Source organism: Talpa europaea (assembly GCF_964194135.1).
Source record: "Talpa europaea genome assembly, chromosome: 8".
Classification (NCBI taxonomy): domain Eukaryota; kingdom Metazoa; phylum Chordata; class Mammalia; order Eulipotyphla; family Talpidae; genus Talpa; species Talpa europaea.
This window is the reverse complement of record NC_140075.1, coordinates 41,220,316-41,239,878: the sequence shown is the minus strand read 5'-3', so window position 1 is coordinate 41,239,878 and position 19,563 is coordinate 41,220,316. Positions and strand designations below refer to the sequence as shown.

The following is a 19,563-nucleotide window of genomic DNA, read 5'->3' as shown; positions in this document are numbered from 1 at the left end:
AGAAACCTGTAATATTTAAGCCTCTGGTCAATCTCTCTAGTGACCATCTCTTCTCTGTGCCATCTCTTCTCTTCCCTGTCCTGCCCTCGCCCAGGACAGACTCTCAATTTCTTACCAAAAAAAAAAAAAAAAAAAAAAATTTTGAAACCACTCTCCACAGAATCAGAAAAAGACATTAACAATATCCTTCAAGTTTCAAGCTCCAATTTTACGCTCCTGGCTGGCAAGAGTATTGTTAAAGACCTTTTGAAGAGCAAATTTGGCAATGTACAAAGCAAGAGTTCTAGAATCGTGCATACCATTTGGCCCAATAATTCACCACTGGAAAGCCGACTTCAGGAAATCATCCAAAATTCATAAAAGGCTTTTATATCAATTTCATTCAGCACACTGAAAGTCTGGATGCAACTTTAATTTCTAATAATAGTAATGTTTGTCCACTCATATTTGAAATATTATATAGCCGTTAAAATCTTTTAAAGTTCTTGCCAATTAACAATCATTAAAAATGAAGAGCACATAACAAGGGAGACTATTTACATTTTGATTGTAAGTTGAAAAACATTCAGATATATAGGTATGTAAGATAACCTAAGCTATATTTAAAAGTATACATAAAGATACTAGCATAAATACAAATAAAAATTATGAGATACCATTCCATGCTATCAGATTATCAGAATTAAAGTCAGGCAATACCAAGTGTTGGTGAGGCTGTGGGAAAACGGTCACTGGTACTATCAGTTGGCGATATCTCATAAAATTAAAAGAGAATTTCCTCTCTTCTTTATATACACAGGGGAAATTTTCTACATGTACATAAAGAGACAACCATGAAAAGTTTTACTGTTTGCAATAGTGAGCCATGAAAACAATGAATTAATTGTTAATTTCTGTTAAAAAGAGAATGGATGAATAAACAGTAGTCAAGTCATACAAAGAAATACTATACTGCAATGAAAATGGAGGACCTAGAGCTACATCGATATGGCTAACTCTCACAACAGTAATATTAAATATCAAATGCAAATTGCAGGAAAAAATAATTATATAAAAATATAATTCTAAAAACATGTAGCTAAATATTTTACATTACTTAGTGGCAGATGCATAAAAATATAAAATATAAAGAGATGGGGTGTAATGAGTCTAAATACCAAGTCACAGGCTTCAAATAAATGATTCCCACTCAAGGCCAAGAGATGGAGTGAAAATAAGATGATTTGCCTTAATTAAAATGTTAACTTGTGGGTTTTACTGTTTTTGTATTGAGCTGTCAAATTCTGCAAGAACAATAGACAACAAAATGCTAGCAATATAATGGTGTTTGAACAGGAAAAATATGTGCTACAATGTAAAAAAATGTTTAAGATTTTTCTCCATCAGCAAATCAAATACTGTGTTGAAGAAAGGTAAGTATGCACAAATTTTCTACACCATTTGTAACTGCAAGCTTAACAGGCTTAGCAAAACACATCTCAACACATAGACTCAAAGATATGCAGAAGGGAATGGAAACTTGGAAACTGTTTGTTACAGTTCCCTCATTTGACAGAGGGGGGGAAATGAGGTTCAGGGGAATTAAACAACTTTTCTAAAACCACAGGACTCCAGAGATAAGAACACTTCAACCCAGGTTTTTTGACTCAGAATCTATTATCTCACCCTAAGAGCAGCAGCTTGCAATATATTTTTCTGAGTGATTATCTACATTCACCTTAGACATTTTTATAAGAGTAATTTCTTCGTGATGGAAATTAAAAGACTCCACTTGTTTTTATGCTGACAGAAAAAGATAAAGACATATCAATGGAAAGTGCATTTTGTCAGACATTGTGTGTCTAGGGAGACCAATTGATGACATACTGAAAGAGGCCTAAAAAGAAATTAAATCTTAAGAAGATCTGATAACATGTAAAAAATTATAAAGTTGGAATTAGGAAAGCATTTTTAGAAATCCTATAAAATTTGAAAAGACAAAGGTACTTAAATGAAGAAGTAAAAAAGACTAATAATGAGACACTATTTTTACATATTAGACTGATACAGACCATTAAGTTTAATAAGCAGTGTTGCAAAAAAATATGGAAACATTTATAGCAATAGAATGTAAACTAGAGCAACCTCTTTTCAGTTAAAATTGAAAATATCTCAAATTAAATATAGTGATAATATTTAGCATAACAAAATATCTTTTAACTTCAACTTGATAAAGAGCATCTATAATAAGCCAATCACTGGTATCATCGTGAATGGTGAAAGACTGAATCCTTTCTCTCTAAGATCAGGATATAAAGCAAGGACATTCATTCTCACCACTCATATTAAGCATTAGAGTTGTGTACAGTAAGGTAAAAAACAAGCAGATTACAAAGGGAGAATAAAATTGTTTCCACTTGCAGATGACATGAATTTCTAGGTAGAAAGTCTCAAGGACTATACATTTTTTAAAAAGAAAACCTCCTAAAACTAATAAATTCATTGAGCAAGGTCACAGGATTGAAGATCAACACATAAAAATCAATCTTGTATCTATAGTCTCACAATGAACATGTGGAAAATGAAATTTGAAACACACTACCGTTTATAATCACCTCGAAGGAGATGATATATTAGGTATACACTTAAAAGTGTCTAGGATCTGTTTAGCAAAAAGTATAAAATTCTGATTAAAAAAATCAAAGGAGATTTAGATAAATGGAAAGAAATGCCATATTCTGAAACCATCAAAAATATAAAAGCAACTTACAGAATGGGAGAAAATATTTGCAAATCATATATTTGATAAGGGGTTAATATCCAAATCATAAAAAGAAATCACACAACATGAGAGCCAAAAAAATAAATAAATAATCCTATGTAGACATTTTTGCAAAGAAGACATGCAAGTGGCCAAAGAGAATATGAAAAAGTGTTTAGTCATCACTAGTCACCCGGGAAATGCACATCAAAACCACAGTGAGTTATCTCCTCACTCCTATTGGAATGGCTATCATCATAAAGACAAGGAATAACAAGTGTTAGAAAGGATGTGGACAAAAGGGGGTTCATGTACACTGTTTGTAGTCACTGTGGAAAGTAGCATGGAGGTTCCAGAAAAAATTAAAAATAGGACTACTATAGATTCAACAATTCCACTTCTGGATATACATCCAAAGGAAATGAAAACAAGAGATATTTGCACTCATATGTTCTTTGCAGCATTATTCATTATAGCTAAGATACGGAAATAAGCTATCAATCAACAGATGAATGGTTAAAGAAGATGGTGTGGGTGGTAGATTATTACACAGTCATGAAAAAGAAGGATCCCTGCCCTTTGTGAAAACATGGATGGACCTTGACAGTATTATGCTCAGTGAATAAAACAGACAGAGAAAGACAATAGTTTATGGCCCATATGATCCAGCAACTCCACTTCCTAGTAGTTTATCTTAAAAATATTTATTTGAAAGGATATATGGGGCCACCCCAGTGGTGCAAGGGATTAAGACACAACCTCTGAAGCTATCCACAGCCACTGCAGCACGAGTTCAATGCCCGGCCAGGGAGGTGACCCCCATGACACAACAGACCTTCCTGTCTCCCAGGCTGCTCCTCCTCAGCAGTGTATTTCAGTAGATCTGCCTCTTCTGTCCCCACTCTGTCACTGGTGAATCCTCTCATCCCCCACACCTCTGGCCTGTACCCCAGTCCTTGTATGCATAAATAAATAAATCTTTAAAATACACTAAAGGATATATGCACTCCTATGGTCATTGCAGCACTATTTACAATAGCCAAGTTATGGAAACAACCTAAGTGCCCAATGACAGTTAAGTGGATAAGGAGGACATGGTATATACACACAATGGAATACTACTCAACTATAAAAAGATTAAATCTTGCAACAACATAGAAATGGAGGGTATTACCATAAGTAAGTCAGAAAAAATGGGAAGAGGTTGTTTTCAGCTATAAGATGAATAACATCTGAGGAGCTAAACTATAAACTGATATCTATAGTAGATAACACAGTATTGTATTTGAGAAAAAAGAACTTAATGTTCTCACCAAAAAGAAAATAAGTGTGTGTGCGCACACTTGCATGCATGCAGGGAGTGACAATGTGTACGTTAACTAGATGGGAGAAGTCCTTTCACAATGTGTACATAAATCAAAATGTCTTTTTAAATATCTTACAATTTTGTCAATTATACTTCCATAAATCTGAAAAAATGATAGATTCATGAATTGAAAGACTCAACAGTCACTATTCACCCTAGTGACGGAAGTGGTATCTCATTGTGGTTTGAATTTACACTTCCCTAATAATTAATAATGTTGAGCTTCTCTTCTTGTGTTTATTGATCATTTGTATATCTTCTCTAGAGAAACATCACTTCAAGTCCTTTGTCCATTATTTCAGAAGTAGAATAACTTACATTTGGAGGCCATTTAATGTTAGAAGAAAAGGGGAAGAAGACATTTAAGATGTACCTGCGCCTTCTAGTTGATTGAGCAATATGAATTGCCATTTTTGTAAGTAAGAAATTACTGAACATTACTAATTTATAATGTTTCAAGTGAGAGACTCAGCAAATAGTAATTCTATAAAATAAATAAAGCAAGATATGGCCAACAGGTAGAAGAGCTTAACTGCGAGTGAAGATAAGATTTTTATTAAACAAAGAATTGAAGCATTAATTTCCAATTTAACAAGACAATCTTAAAGAGACACTTTGTCAAATGTGAAAAGGAATAGGCTCTATACTCCCCTTCAGATTCTAGATAGTTTCAACAAAGTAAAAAGGATGAATTGCAAACTAGAGAATAGTTTCTTTTAGTCCAAGAGAACTTTATCCAATTCTCACCATTGTTCCATTTTCCTCCTGGACACAAAGACAAGCTCCATTCCTTATCACCTCTTGAAGTAGGATGAGGCTGACCAATACAATGTAGGTGGAAGTGACAGGCACTACTGAATCTGGCCCATTAAACTTGCGGTAAGTGGCCTTCATTCTCTTCCCCACCACCCAAGTCAACGAAGAGGCTCAATCAGAGGACACCAAGCTGGAAGTGGCCTGAATTCATGAGTGACCATAGACAAGGCTACTTGTCAATCAAGAATAGCCCTACCAGATTTTCTTAGGTAAGAAATAATCATTTTCATAATAAGCCATTGAAATTTTGGAGATTAGTTTGTTTTGATTTTCATTTCTCTAATGATTAGTAATATTGAACATCTTTTCATACACTTGTCGGCTATTTACATGTCATATTTGGAGCAATAATTATTCAAATCCTTGGCCCATTTTTAGTTATTCTACTATCAAGTTGTACCCATTCCTTTTAAATTTTGGAAATTAACCCTTCCCTGACATATGGTTGACAGTATTTTGTCCCGTTTCATAGGTTCACTTGCCACCCTACTTACTGAGTTTTTTTTCCATACGATATCTTTTTTGTTAGGTATTGTCCCTCTTGACATTTTTTTTTTTTAAAGATTTGTTTATTTATGCATCCAAGAGCTGGGGCACAGGCCAGAGATGCAGGGGGTGAGAGGATTCACTAGAGACAGAGTGGGGAACAGAACAGGCAGACTGACTGAAATACACTGCTGAGGGGAGCAGAGGGCAAGACAGAAGAGTTCTGCTACGCCATGTGGGCTGCTCCCTGGCAGACCGGGGATGGAATTCCTGCTTCGGAGGCTTGGGATTGCTTTATAGAGCAGGTCTTACCCCCTTGCGCCACCAGGGAGGCCCTCTACATTTGTTTTTGTTAACTGTGCTTTTAGTGCTATATCCATGGAATCATTGCCAAGACCAGTGTCATGAAGGTTTTCCCCTATTTTTCTTCTAGGAGTTTTAAAGTTTCATGTATTTTGCTTAAGTCAATTTTGAGCAATTTTTGTGTAAGGTGTAAGATAAGCATGCAAGTTGTTCCAATAGTCCCAGATGAGGTCATCCTGGACTGGCTGACAACAAAATATGTGGGAGAACTTGGTTAAGATCAGCAAATCCATACAGTCAATCCACAGTGAACTAAAGACATGAATAATCCCAACAGAGAGCTGAAGAACAAACTGGCTGATCTAAAGATAAAATTTTATAATTGTTCCATTTCCTTGAAAAATGTCATTGGGATTTTGAAAGACATATGCTTTTTTATTCTCAACTTCATAGCAAAACATAACATTGTCAAAGATTTCTAAAGTTAGCTTTATTAAAATGTGATTTGCTAGCCCTCCCCCAAAAAAAGTTCAATTTAATTCTCTTGCATGAGGGATATCCATTTTTCCCAGTACTATCACTTGTTGAGGAAACGATCATTTCTGCACTGCGTATTCTTGGCACCCTTCTTGGTGATAAGTTGATCACCTATATTTCTGGGCCTTCTATTCTCTTTTCTTGGTTTATATACCTAATTTATACCAGTACCATGGTATTTTAATGGTTGTAGCTTTTATTGAGCTGTATATTGAAATTAGAAACAGAAACTAGCTTTATTCTTCTTGTTCAGGATCATTTTAGTTATCCAGGGTACGTTGTGGTTCCACATGAATTCTAGAATTGTTTTCATATTTCCAAAAAAGACTGCCATTGGGATTTTGATAGTGATTGCATTGAACCTGTGGGTGGCTTGGATAATACGAATATTTTTATTTTTTTTTTTTTTTTTAAAGATTTATTTATCTATTTATACAAGCACTGGGTACAGTCAGAAGCGCGGGAGGGTGAGAGAATTCACCAGAGCCAGAGCGGGGAGCAGAGCAGGCAGAAGGACCGAAGCACACTGCTGAGGGGAGCAGCGGGCAGCAGGAGAGGTCTGTGCGCCATGTGGGACCCTCCTCCGGTGGCCGGGGAGCAGCCGGGGATCGAACCGGCGCTGCAGAGGCTGCGGGCAGCTTCGCAACCCAGCGCTCAACCGCTGCGCCACCGGGGAGGCCCAATACGAATATTTTTAGAATATTGTCTTCATATCAATGAACATGTGATGTCTTTGTATTTTCTTTCATTTCTTTTATCACAGTTTTATGGTTTCAGTGCACAAGCACTTCAGTTCTTTAGTTAAATTTATTCTTTTTATACTCTCAAAAATGGTATTGTCTTACTAATTTCTTTTTCAATTAGTTTGCTATTAGTTTATAGAACCATTATCTCTCTTGGTAGTAAAAACTAAAACATAGACAATGACTGTAATGCAAGATATAGCCATACCTTCCTCAACTTAAATGTAAATTAATTGTTAATGGGAATTCAGGCCATACTTCATTCTTGAAAGTAATATGTCAGCATCAAATACATGCCCTATATTGAAAAAATTCTTAAGAACTGTAATGTTGTATTTCTTACAGTCATCTTTAAAGAACATGTTTTAAACATCTGCATCATTCTCTAGCTCTGAAAATTGTGATATTATTCCAATTCAGATTATCTTGAAAGAGCAAAATTGCATTTGTATTGTCATTATGGCAAAAGAAGGTCTTGAAATACATAAACCACTCAAATTAATAAGGGACTATCATTAATTTTCTATTGTCAAAAAATCTAGTTAGGGATCTTTGACATTTCAAAACCAAACTAAAAACTCAGAAAATCAAGTGGTATATTTTTTTCAATATGGGTCAAATTTTTATTTTTATTTGAATGCTAAAACTAATTCTAAAAAGATAATTGTTATCATATTCCTCATATGTTTGTAATCACAGATTTCCCTAAGAATGCAGAGAGCCAAATTATCCAGAAGTGCTGAAAAATCTGATCACTTAATACCTACATGAGCCCAACAAAAGAGCACTAATTAATGCTTTTCCATTGCTTTTGCAGACTAGTTCTTTACCGAAATTAATTCCAACCCAAAATGTTTTCTAAAATGGAGCTACCCTAGTTTGTGTAAAAATCCACAGTTGCTCCCCCAGGAGCACCCTCTCACCCCAGTTTTCTTAAGAAAGTAGAATTTGTAAGATTCCTGTCCATAATCCACACAAGTTGCTAATATTTTACTTTTGTTCCTACTGAAAATAATGGATTTTATGACATAAGTTTAAGGAGCATCATATAGCTTGATTTTTTACTTACAGTATTATTTCTATTTCTACTCCTCTTTCAAATTGCCAACTGTTCTCTTTCTCCTTATATGACTTACATTGTTTCTATTATGTTTCTAGACACTACACTTTCAGTGACTGTGAGTTTTGAATTTCTAAAGCACAAAATGGAAGGAACATATATTACAAGGAATAAATTCAGGATTTTCATGCATTCACTATTTGGTTTGAGGCAGTTTAGATCAGGTACGTCACAAGACACTGCCTATTGTGATCTGCAATTGGGCACCATGCTCCATCATAACAAAAGTCATTGGTTGAAGCTAAATGTTGTGATGCTGAAATGAAAGCAATGACACAAAGGGTCATATGGACAAGATTTCTGCAAATTTGGAGATTTTGCTATCGGTATCAACAAATCTGAATGGAGGAGTTTCTATTACAACAGAAAAAAATAATAATAAAGCTATAAGTTTCAAAGGAGACAAGAATAGATAAATCAAACTCAAACACAAGATAAACCCTTAATTGCATGCCTTGTGGACAAGGTCATTTGGGGCACTCTCTCCACTCAGCAATGTTTCATCCTTTTCAGCAGATATCTAACAATCCGTATCACTTTAAGCCCCACCTGGATACAAGCCTGCTTCAGGAAAAAACCTTTGTCAGCTTGGGAAAGCAGACATTTTGTGTAGCCTGAGTCTAGAAGACCATTGTTCAACCCAATCAGACCCAATATCTGTTTTATTAGCAGATATTTTGTTGTCTCCTTCAATACCCTAAGGTTAAATTCATTTATAGTGGAACTGATTGGTGCACCTATTTCAAAAGGCTACAACCATGAAGTAAAGAAGAAATAAAAATAAAGCAATTCAACATTCAAAAATATATATTTCAAAATGCAAATGCTTAGACATGATTTCATTTAAAATCTAATGAGTAATTGGAAACTTGCAAACATTAATAATGAACAATTTTGGTTTAAGAAATATAGGAAAATCCAAAGTCACTTCATATGGAAACATAGGTAAATAAAAGACGTCATATGAATGGGAGAATATAAAATAGTGTTAGGATAAGAAATCAAATGTACCTACATGCAATAATGCAAAAAAGGAAGTAACCAACATGCCGTGATAAGTTACAGACTGTCAACATAAAGAAAATAAGGAAACATAATATTATTTTGATAGAATGATTAATGATGTCAAATCTGCCAGGGTTGCCAGATTTTTTTTTTTAAGTGATTCTGATTTTTTTTTAAAGATTGATTTATTTTTTTAAATAAATTTTATTTTTATATTTCCCCATACAATTGCAACCCCCTTATTTTTACCCCAATCCCTCCCCTCCCCGCCTCTCACCCCCCACCCCCAATAGAGTGTCTCTGGTTCAAAGTTTTTTGTTGATTTTGATTTTCACTTTCTTATAGTTATTCATTTTCCTGGTCCGTCAGAAGCACAGGAGGGTGAGAGAATTCACCAGAGCCAGAGCAGGGAGCAGAGCAGGCAGAAGGACCGAAGTACACTGCTGAGGGGAGCAGCAGGCGGCAGGAGAGATCTGCGCGCCATGTGGGACTCGGGATTGAACCGGCGCTGTAGAGGCTTCAGGCAGCTTCGCAACCCAGCGCTCAACCGCTGCGCCACCGGGAAGGCCCCGGGTTGCCAAATTTTAAAATCTACTTTCAAAGTCTGTGAAGGCTGTTATCACTTAAAAATACATTCAACTGGGCCTCCCCGGTGGCGCAGCGGTTGAGTGTTGGGTTGCGAAGCTGCTGCAACCTCTGCAGCAGTGATTCGATTCCCAGCTGCTCCCCGGCCACCGGGAGGAGGGTCCCACATGGCGCGCAGACCTCTCCTGCCGCCCGCTGCTCCCCTCAGCAGTGTACTTCGGTCCTTCTGCCTGCTCTGCTCCCCGCTCTGGCTCTGGTGAATTCGCTCATCCTCCCGCGCTTCTGACTATACCCAGTGCTTGTATAAATAAATAAAAATAAATCTTTAAAAAAAAAATACATTCAACTGTTAGTAACACGTTTGAAATTACCTTAAATAAATATGTTTTCTAAAAACCTAGTTCTCGTTCATGAAAAAAATAGAGAGATACACAATTAAAGACTAAAATAATGGTTCCATAGTCATCAGGAATGAGGTTCCTTCTATCTTCTGCTGCACCCTGTTTAACACATAGCTTTTTTTTTGCGCTTTTTTAAATTTTATGTATTTTTTATATATTTTATATAATTTATACAATTTATATAATATTTTATATTTTTTTAATTTTTGCACACGTAGCTTTTTTTTTATTGAAGTACCATTGGTTTACAACTCTGTAAATGATTCAAAGGCATAGAATCACACCTCTTCAGATGTATGTTACCAAACCACATTCAACATCAAGGCACCCATTGTCCTCCAACACAATTCATTGGGTCTTCTCCACATCTTGCTCTCCAGACTCCAGCTTCCCTCAATTCTACAGTCACATTTCTAGGGTTTGTTAGTTGTTTGGTTCTGTACTGTTTTGTTCTCTATATCCACATATAAGTGAAACCATACCTTACTTACTTTACTTGGTATCATCCCCTCCAAGTACACTTATGTTGTCACAAAGGCAAGAGTATATCTATTTTTATAGCTGAGTAGTATTTCATTGTGTGTATGTACCACATCTTGTCAATTCACTCATTTGTCTTTGGGCATTTTGATTGTTTCTGTAAGTTGGCTATTGTAAATAGTATTGCAATGAACATAGGAGTGCACAAATCCATTCAAATTAGTGTTTTTGCATCCTTCAGGTAGATATCTAGGAATAGAAATGCTGGATCGTATAATAGCTCTATTTTTTAATATTTTAAGAAGTCTCCATACTGTCTTCTATAGAGGCTGGATTAGCCTACACCCCCGCCAACAATCTACAAAGGTTGTTTTTCTCCACAGTATCCTAACACTTGTTTCTGATCTTTTTGGTATGGACTATTCTTATGGCTGTGGTATTTCACTGTGGTTTGATATTCATGTCCCTGATAAATGATGATGAGCATTTTTTCATGTGTCTGTTGGCCATCTGTGTATCTTTTGTGGAGAAGTGTCTGTTTAGCTCCTCCACCCATTATACATTTTCTTTTTGTTACGGTGTATGAGTTCTTTGTAGATGTTGGCTATCATCCCTTTGTCTAGACATATGATGTACAAAATTTTTCTCCCGTTCAGTAGAATGTTCTTTTTGTTTTAACGGTACTTTCTTCCACTGTGCTGAAGTTTTGGAGTTTGATGTATCACATTTGTTTAAATTATCTCTTGTTTCTCCTGTCATTGGAGGCAAATCCACAAAAACATCACTGAAGTCAATGTGAAGTGTTTGGTTATGTTTTCTTGTACGCATTTTATAGTTTTGGTCTTACACCCAAATTTTTAATTAATTTTGAGTTAATTTCTATATATGGTATAATTAAGTGGCTTAGTTTCATTCTTTTGCATGTGACTGTCCAGTTTTCCCAACGCCATTTGTTGGACAGTATGGAGATTTTCCTTTCTTCAGTATACACACTTAGCTCCTTTATGGTAGATTTCCTGTCCATGAAAGTATGGATTTATTTCTAGGCATTCAATTCTATTGGTCTGTGTGTCTATTTTTATTCCAGTACCACACTGTTTTGCTTACTAGAGCTTTGGCATATAGTTTTACATCTGGTATTGTGATCTCACCATTCTTTTTGTCAGGATTGTTTTAGCAATTCAGGGTCATTTGTGGATCCATATGAATTTCAGTAGTTTTGTTCTGTTTATTTGAAGGATTGCACTGAATCATATATTGGTTTAAGGAATATGAACATTTTAAAAATGTAATTTCCTCCAATCCACAAGCAAGGACTATCTCCCCAATTCTTTGTGTTTTCTTCTATTTCTTTTAACAATGTCATATAGTTTTTATTGTACAGGTCCTTCACTTCCTTTGTTAGGTTTACCCCTAGATATTTCATTTTTAAAATGCTATTATAAATAGGATAGTTTCTTGTTTTTCACTTCTAGTGCATAGTTTTAATATAGGAATGCAGCTGATTTTTGTAAGTTGATTTTGTGAGCTGCCAATTTTCTGCAGATACATTGCTTCAATCAGTTTTTTTTTTAATGGAGTCTTTACGATTACCAAATTTACTTGGTAAAGTTTACTTTTTCTTTCCTCATTTGAATTCATTTTATTCCTTTGTCTTGCTTAATTGCTCTAGCTATAACTTCTAATATTTTGTTCAATAGTAGTAGTTAAAGTAAACATCCTTGTCTCAGAGGAAAATCTTTCAGTTTTGCACCATTAAGTATGATCTTAGCTGTGGGTTTGTCATACATGCTCTTTATTATGGTGAGGTATGTTTCTTCTAGTTGCATTTTTAAAGAATTTTTATCATAAATGGATGTGAATCTTATCAAATGCTTTCTCTGCATCTATTGGTGTGAGCATATGATTTTTACCTTTCCTTTTGTTGATGTGATAAAATACTTTGATCCATTTTCAGATGTCGAGCTGTTCTTGCACTTCTGGAAAAAATTCCAGTTGGTCATGATATATTAGTCTTTTAGTGCATTGTTTAATTTGGTTTACTAAGGTTTTGTTGAGGATTTTTGCATTTATGTTCATCAGGGACATTGGTCTGTATTTGCTTGGTTTTTTTTTATGTCTGCCTGCTTTTTGGTATCAGAGTAATTTTGGCCTTGAGAAATGCATTTGGGGGCATCCCCTGGTGGCGCAGTGGTTGAGTGCTGGGCTGCGGGGCAGCCTCTGCAGCACCAGTTCGTTCCCCGGCCGCTCGCGAGGGTCCCACAAAAAAAAAAGTAAAAAAGAAATGCATTTGGAAGCATCCTCTCTCAGTTTTGTGAAATAATTTGAGGTTAGGAATTAATTCATCTTTGAAGGTTTTGGTAGATCTCACTAGTGAAACCATCTGGTCCTGAGTTTTTGTTTTGCATTGTTGTTGTTTTTTTTAGGAGACTTTTGATTATTGTTTCTATTTCTTGCTTGTAATTAGTTCAGGTTTTTGATTTCTTCCTGATTCAATCTCAGGAGGTTGTATTTTTCTAAGAATTTGTCCATTTCTTTTATGTTATTCATCTTACTGGCATATAGATATTTGTTGTAATCTTTGATGATCCTCTGTATTTCTCAGATGTTTGTTATAACTTCTTCTCTTTCATTTCTGATTCTATTTATTAGTGAGCCAAGATGGAGGTTTGTCTATTTTGTTTATTTTTAAAGAAACAGTTTTTGTTTTCATTAATCTTCTGGGCTATCTTTTTGCTTTTTATTTTGTTTCTGCTCTAGTTTTTATTACTTGCTTCCTTCCACTGGCTTTTGATTTTGTGAGTTCTTTTTTTTTTTTCCTAGTTCCTTAAGGTGAGAAGTAAAATTCAGTTGCGCTCTTACTTGTTTCTTAGTGTGGGTCTGTATAGCTAAATACTTCCCTCTTAGTACTTTTGCTGTGTCCCAAAGGTTCTTCTGGTCGTGCTTTCACTTTTGCTTGTCTCTGGGCATTTTTAATTTCTTCTTTGATTTCCTCATTAACCCAATAGTCATGAAATGTGTTGTTCAATCTCCACATAGAAGAGATGATTAGTGCTTTCTTTTTGTTGTTGATTTCCAGTTTGATACCATTGTGATCAGAGAAGATACTTGATATAATGTCAATCTTCACAAAGTTATTGACACTTGTTTCATCACCCTATGTATGGTCTATCCTGAAGAATATTCCATATGTACTTGAAAAGAGTGCATACTCAAATTTGGGGGGGGTGCAGTGCCTTATAAACACCTATTAAGAATATGTGGTCTGGCTCTTTGTTTAAGGCTATTTTTTTCTTTTATTTTTACTTTTTTTTAAAGATTTATTTTATGCATACAAGAGCTGGGGTACAGGCCAGAGATGCAGGGGGTGAGAGGACTCACCAGAGACAGAGTGGGGAACAGAACAGGCAGACTGACTGAAATACACTCCTGAGGGAAGCAGCGGGCAAGGCAGGAGAGGTCTGCTGCTCCATGTGGGTTGCTCCCTGGCCGGGGATCAAACTCATGCTGCAGAAGCTGTGGATTGCTTCATAGTGCAGTGCTTAACCCTTTGTGCCACCAGGGAGGCCCCCCATAGTTTAACTATAATAGGGCCAATGCTTTCATTCAGGAGGTACAAGAAGATAGTGACAGTTGTCTAAGTCCACCCCAAGCATTCCCTTAGAAGGAAAGATGGCTTCACCAGGTAGCATTCTGGCACACCCCTCTGGAACCCACTGGTCAAAACATTCCCCATAAGTATCTCAGAACAAAATGTTGAGGGGAATGAGAAAAATACACCCTTTCTGCTTAATGGATCACCACAGAATAGATAAAAGAAAATGAGAGAGGAAAGCAGAGCAGGGAAGAAGAGGGTTATTCAATGCCAGACCTCTGCTGTTTGTCCATACAAAATTTCAATCTTCACAAAGATTGTACTTAGAGCAAAGTATTCAGTGACTTCTACTACCCCTGCTTCTTAGGAAATCATCCCAACGAATCTCTTGCCTCTTTCCCATTGATCTTTTCCATCTGGGTCTTCACACTACTAACTAAAAATAAAATGGAAAAAAAATGGATCTCACCAAAAATTGAAATGATATAATTTCACTATATTTAGATAAATATTTACCTTGTCACTATTAAAGACTATATTACATTAAGAATTTATTTTGCATTGGCAAATAAGATTAATCATTCAGGCTTTCTATTGTCTCTGTAACAGGTAACATCCAACAAGTCAATTTGGCTTTTTCCTTAAATTCTTTGAGAAATATTCTCAGCCTAAGAGGGCTTATATTTTAAGCTTAATTTTCTGATATTTTGTTTCCTTTCTTCAGCTGTTTACTCTAATTTTCAGCATCTGCAGATTCTAGTCCCAGAGTTAGATCAGCCTGGAGAGTTTCTAATTTCTTGAACTCTCAGTTCTGGCCTGATGCCTGACCCTTGGGAAATATAATGCTGCTTCTGGAATCTTTCTAAACCACACAAGGGCTGTTGTGTAAGGACATTTCAGTGATCAGAGTTTATGACTCAGAGCTTTTGAAAGTCTAAATCCTAGGGGCTGTTCTTACACTGCCTCTTGGTCCAGGTTTAGGTCTCCGGTTTCCCCCCACTTCAGATTAAAGAAACTAGATCCAAGAATTGGTAAGACAAACAACATTTGCAAATACAATGTTAGCTTCTAATAATAGTATATAATAAAGAATATAAGAATAAATTTAAGAGACAAATGTTGATGAATATATTGGTAGATATTTAAGAATTAACCAGTATAAATTGAGTATTTACCACATGCTATGTGATTTCACCTATCTCTTCCCATTTATTCTTGTATATAACCCTGTGGCATAGACATTAATTATCTCCAGAGAAATCTGAGGCTCAAATGGATTCAATCCCTTGCCCAAGATTCTCACTACAATTGAGTGCCACAGGATTTGAACTTCAGTCTTTTGACTCTTGGTTCAGAATTCTTCTAACTGCGCCTCTCCATTAAAAAGACTAGTACACACCATGGTTGGAAATCTGTCATACATTATCTATGATCCACTTTTCAATGTAACCCTTGTGAAAGTAAATACAGTTTTATTCTAATCCAAAAGTTACCTCCAATTACCAAGGTATTCAAAAGATAACCTTCTCTAGAATGATAAAACTGAGAGGTCATCCCTATTCTCAGAAGAGTCTCCATAAGCAAGAACTAGGGAAGGTAGAATCCAAAGAAGCTGTTACCAGAATCTTTTACAAACAAGAATAAACCCCTATCTAATGCAGACTACTCGATGCCCCCCTCCTTTTAGACTAAATGGGGTCCTTTTACAGAGGAAGCTGCTAATATGGCATCAGGCTATTAATGGGAAAAGCATTTACTTTAGATTAAGAATAGTGTAAAGTAGAGAGGGTCCCTCTATGACTGGCTATTAGGGATGTTAATTAAATATTTATAATGTCTAAATTAGCATAGTGAAAGCTCAATTCATCAATTTGTTCTGGTCTGTTTGCAAGGGGGAAAAAATAACTCCAAATGCCCCTGAAGAAAGATGCTGTATGAGTCAATAGGAAGATGACTGAACAATTTATTATGATTGTGGTAAACTTTTTTATTTTGATTTTATTTAAAGGTACTTGTTGCAGCACCTTACCTTAAAGACCATTTACCACAGTCAATATACTGGAGGGCCATGCATTATTCATTGCTATCCAACGAAAAATTTGCTAAGGTGCTGCAGTGTTGAATGTCTGATTGATTAATTGATTCCTTTGATTTCTTGGATAGTTACTCCCAAAAAAAGGGGTGGGGGGTTTACATTTAATGTTAAGATCTGGAGCTGGAAACTAGAAGCCATGGATCCTTCTGTTCCTAACCAGCCTTTTAAAGGACCTGGTTTTCCAAGTCTTGAAGTGATATCTTACTAATAAAGTTGTTCCTGGGTTCCACAGCTAATAATTGAGAGGAATAGTTTGGTTCTTCCATTAAAAAACTGCTATGTAGTTGGGTGCTTCTCTCTCCATCTAGTGTAGGCAAGCAAGGAATATTAACACCTAAATGGCCACTTGCAACCTCTCTACCTTAGATGAGCCTGGCGGCAATGGAGACTTCATCACCACTCACAAAGATTTGGGCGGACACAATTATAGGAGGAAAGTCTGGAAATTTTTACAAATCCATTCGCCCACCATCCTGTGTAATGAATACACTTCTTCCCCAAAACTGAAAATTAAAAATAAAAGCTTACGTAGCTCTTTAGCTTGTTTTTGGCTATAACAAACTGTAATTCTTCTATCTAATAGGCTTTCTTCTTTCTCTGGAGAAGTGACCAGAAATAGAGTTTAACCTCTCTTTTTACCGGTGCATCAGATCTCCCTCCCTTTCTTTCTGTCATCAGACAAGATGGCCTTCCCCAGAGGGAAGGCTGGCGTGAAAGGGTTAAAGGTTCTCTGGTCAAAATGACCCAACAGAAGGAGCCCGGCCCAGAGCTGAAATCTAAGTGCTAATGACCGCTGCCCTTCACCCTGCTGCTGTCCACCGGCCCGACCTGCGGCCGGGTGGGGGCCAGAGCTGGGCCAGGGCACAAAGTTCTGCATTTAACATTTGAACTTCTCCTATCCGAGGCAGCAGGCCGTTTTGTCCTGGGGTCGCTGACCCTGGCTCCCCCATCAGCTGCCCTGAAACCTTAATTGAATGACAGATGGTCATCTTCTGGGGCGCCAGAAGCTGCGGGCAGCCAGCCGCGCGGGGGCTGCGGCCCCCGGCCCCAGAGGTTGTGCTCCGGCTCTGCCAGCGAGCTGCGGGCGGCTGAGGAGCTGGCGGCCCGAGGGCGCATCCGAGTCCGCCGGCCTCCGCCAAACGTGCAATTTTGCGCTCCGGGAGGAAACCACAGTTTAAGTGGCCGCGTGTGCGAAAAGTCTCTGGATCCTAGTGACCCTGCCAGCCTGCAAAGCTAAGCGCCAGGCACAGAGCAGGCCCACGCTAGACCAACACCGAGGTGTCCGCCTGACCTGCCCGGAGCCTGACGCAGCCTCGGGTCCAGGAAGGCAACCGACGCGTCAAAATGTCTAGCCATCTCTACCGAAAGGCCTAGATTCCAGCGTCGGTCAATGAGGCCTAAGGCTAGCTGACCAGCGTCCAAGCCCAGGATGCCACCTCCGGCCCGGCCCGCCCGCCTGGACCACGAGCAGGCGGGGAAATGCGCGGCGGGCCTAGAGCATCCCCCCAAAGCGCCTTCGCCTGCGCGCCATTCCTACCCGAAGCCCCGCGAGCTCCGCAGATGCAGCGAACCCCCGGGACCCGCCCGACTAACGCGGGCGCCGGAATCCCCAAAACACCTCGATGGCGGGAATTTTCGGGGCTCTAGGGTTAAAAGAGGGGCGCCCCAAAAGGCGCTGCTCCGAGGCACCGCGGCCCAGCCACGCCGCCTGCGCCGCCCGCCCACGCCCCAGTGTCCTATTTCTTTAAAATAAAAGCTTCGAGCCCTACAATTACTAGGATTACAGTGAGCGGTTATTGATCCGCAGCCGGCATTGTAGGATCAAGCAGGCGGGTGGCAGCAGACATCGCCGCCCCCAACCCTCACCGCCGCTAGTCCTGCAAAGCACTGAAAAAAAAGCCGTTTCTAAATGTTTGGTTTCAGACGCACCATCAACACTTGCTGCAAAAGAATGACACCCCCACCCGCCTCCCCGCCCCGGCGGCCGCACCTCCTCTCTCCGCCCGTGGGCCTCCCGGGCCCGAGTCCGCGACGCTGCCACCTGCAGCCTTTTTTTTTTTTTTTCTCTCCCTTTTTTTTTTTCTTTTAATTACTGAGGGAAATTTTACACATAAGCAACAACAAAAAAGCGTCCCCGGCAGGCACGAGCGGGGGTGGTGAGAAGACCCGCGAAGGCGGTAATGCAACCCTAATGCACAGATAGCTGACATCAACTTCCGTCAGGCAGCTCCTGGAGATCGAACCTTTCGATTGTAACTGGGACAATTTGCATAGTGATTCCCTTTCGGAGCTTTCCCGGGTCCATAACAAGCCCAGGCAGCTATTCAAAGGCGAGTTGCCAGCCCAAAAGCTGGGTTGGCCTGACCAAAAAAGAGGCACCCGGCGCCCGGGAGAAGCGAGACGCGTGCTCCGGCCCTGGCCCTTCTGTTTCTTTTCTTCTCTTTCTCTTCTCCGATTCCTGATTTAGCTGGGAGCTGCTTATTTATGGCTGCAAATGTGTGTGTGCGAAGGAAAGCGGGAGAATTGATCTTCGCCTGGACTTAAAGATGGAGCCGATGGCGCTGGAGGGAATTTGGGTTTGTGCGTCAAGCCCTGACCCTGCGCGCCGAAGGGGGCAGCTTGGCACCGCGCCCGAGGTCCTTCTTCCCCCGCACCCCCCACGTCCTGACCTTGCTGGAATCCTCGGGCCCGGGAGCGACCTGGGGACCCACCTGCCTCAGGCAGAGCTACCGAGAAAGGCTTTCACGGAGAGGCCCGTCCTGTGCCAGTCTTTAAAATGAGCGCAATAAAAGGTATCACCCGCGACGTGAACCTTTTCTTTTCTTACTGTCCATTAGTTGGGGGCCGGGGGGGGGGGGGGTGGGCGTGGGGAGGGCCAGTTATGGTTTCCAGAGGAGAGGGTGCATTAGGGGACTTGAAAGCAGGCTTCCCTGTTTTCTGGTTTCCTTCTCATTTGAAATTATGCAGATTGACTCCGGTTTCCCTCCCTCCTAGGGGTCAAATCCTCAGACGCGATCCTGATCGCTTGTCAAAGAAGCAACTTGCCATGAAATGCGCTAATGCGCGGCGACTCGCCCACCCGGGTAAGCCAGTCTACAGGCGCAGGCGGAGGGTGGAGGGGTTACGGGTAGGCCCGGGCAGGTGCTCCAGGGCCCTGGCCACTCTGGGCCACTGCTGAGCTGATGGCCATGCAAACAGGGTGGGCGGCTAGGGCCGCAGCCGCGTCACCGCCCGGGAGCCTGGCGGGGGCGCACCCCTCCCCGCCTGCCTTCCCAGCTTGGGCTTCTGGCA

General features: G+C 39.2%; 1 pseudogene across 1 annotated transcript in view; it reads left to right on the top strand.

Annotated features, from left to right (window-relative positions):
* Positions 1-17,509, top strand: part of LOC311175257 (small ribosomal subunit protein uS2B-like) — a 29,346-nt pseudogene extending 11,837 nt beyond the window's left edge. Inside the window, exon 2 of the transcript in view lies at positions 17,254-17,509. The product of the transcript in view is annotated as a small ribosomal subunit protein uS2B-like (transcript). The remainder of the gene's footprint in view (positions 1-17,253) is intronic.
* Positions 17,510-19,563: the final 2,054 nt, after the last annotated feature.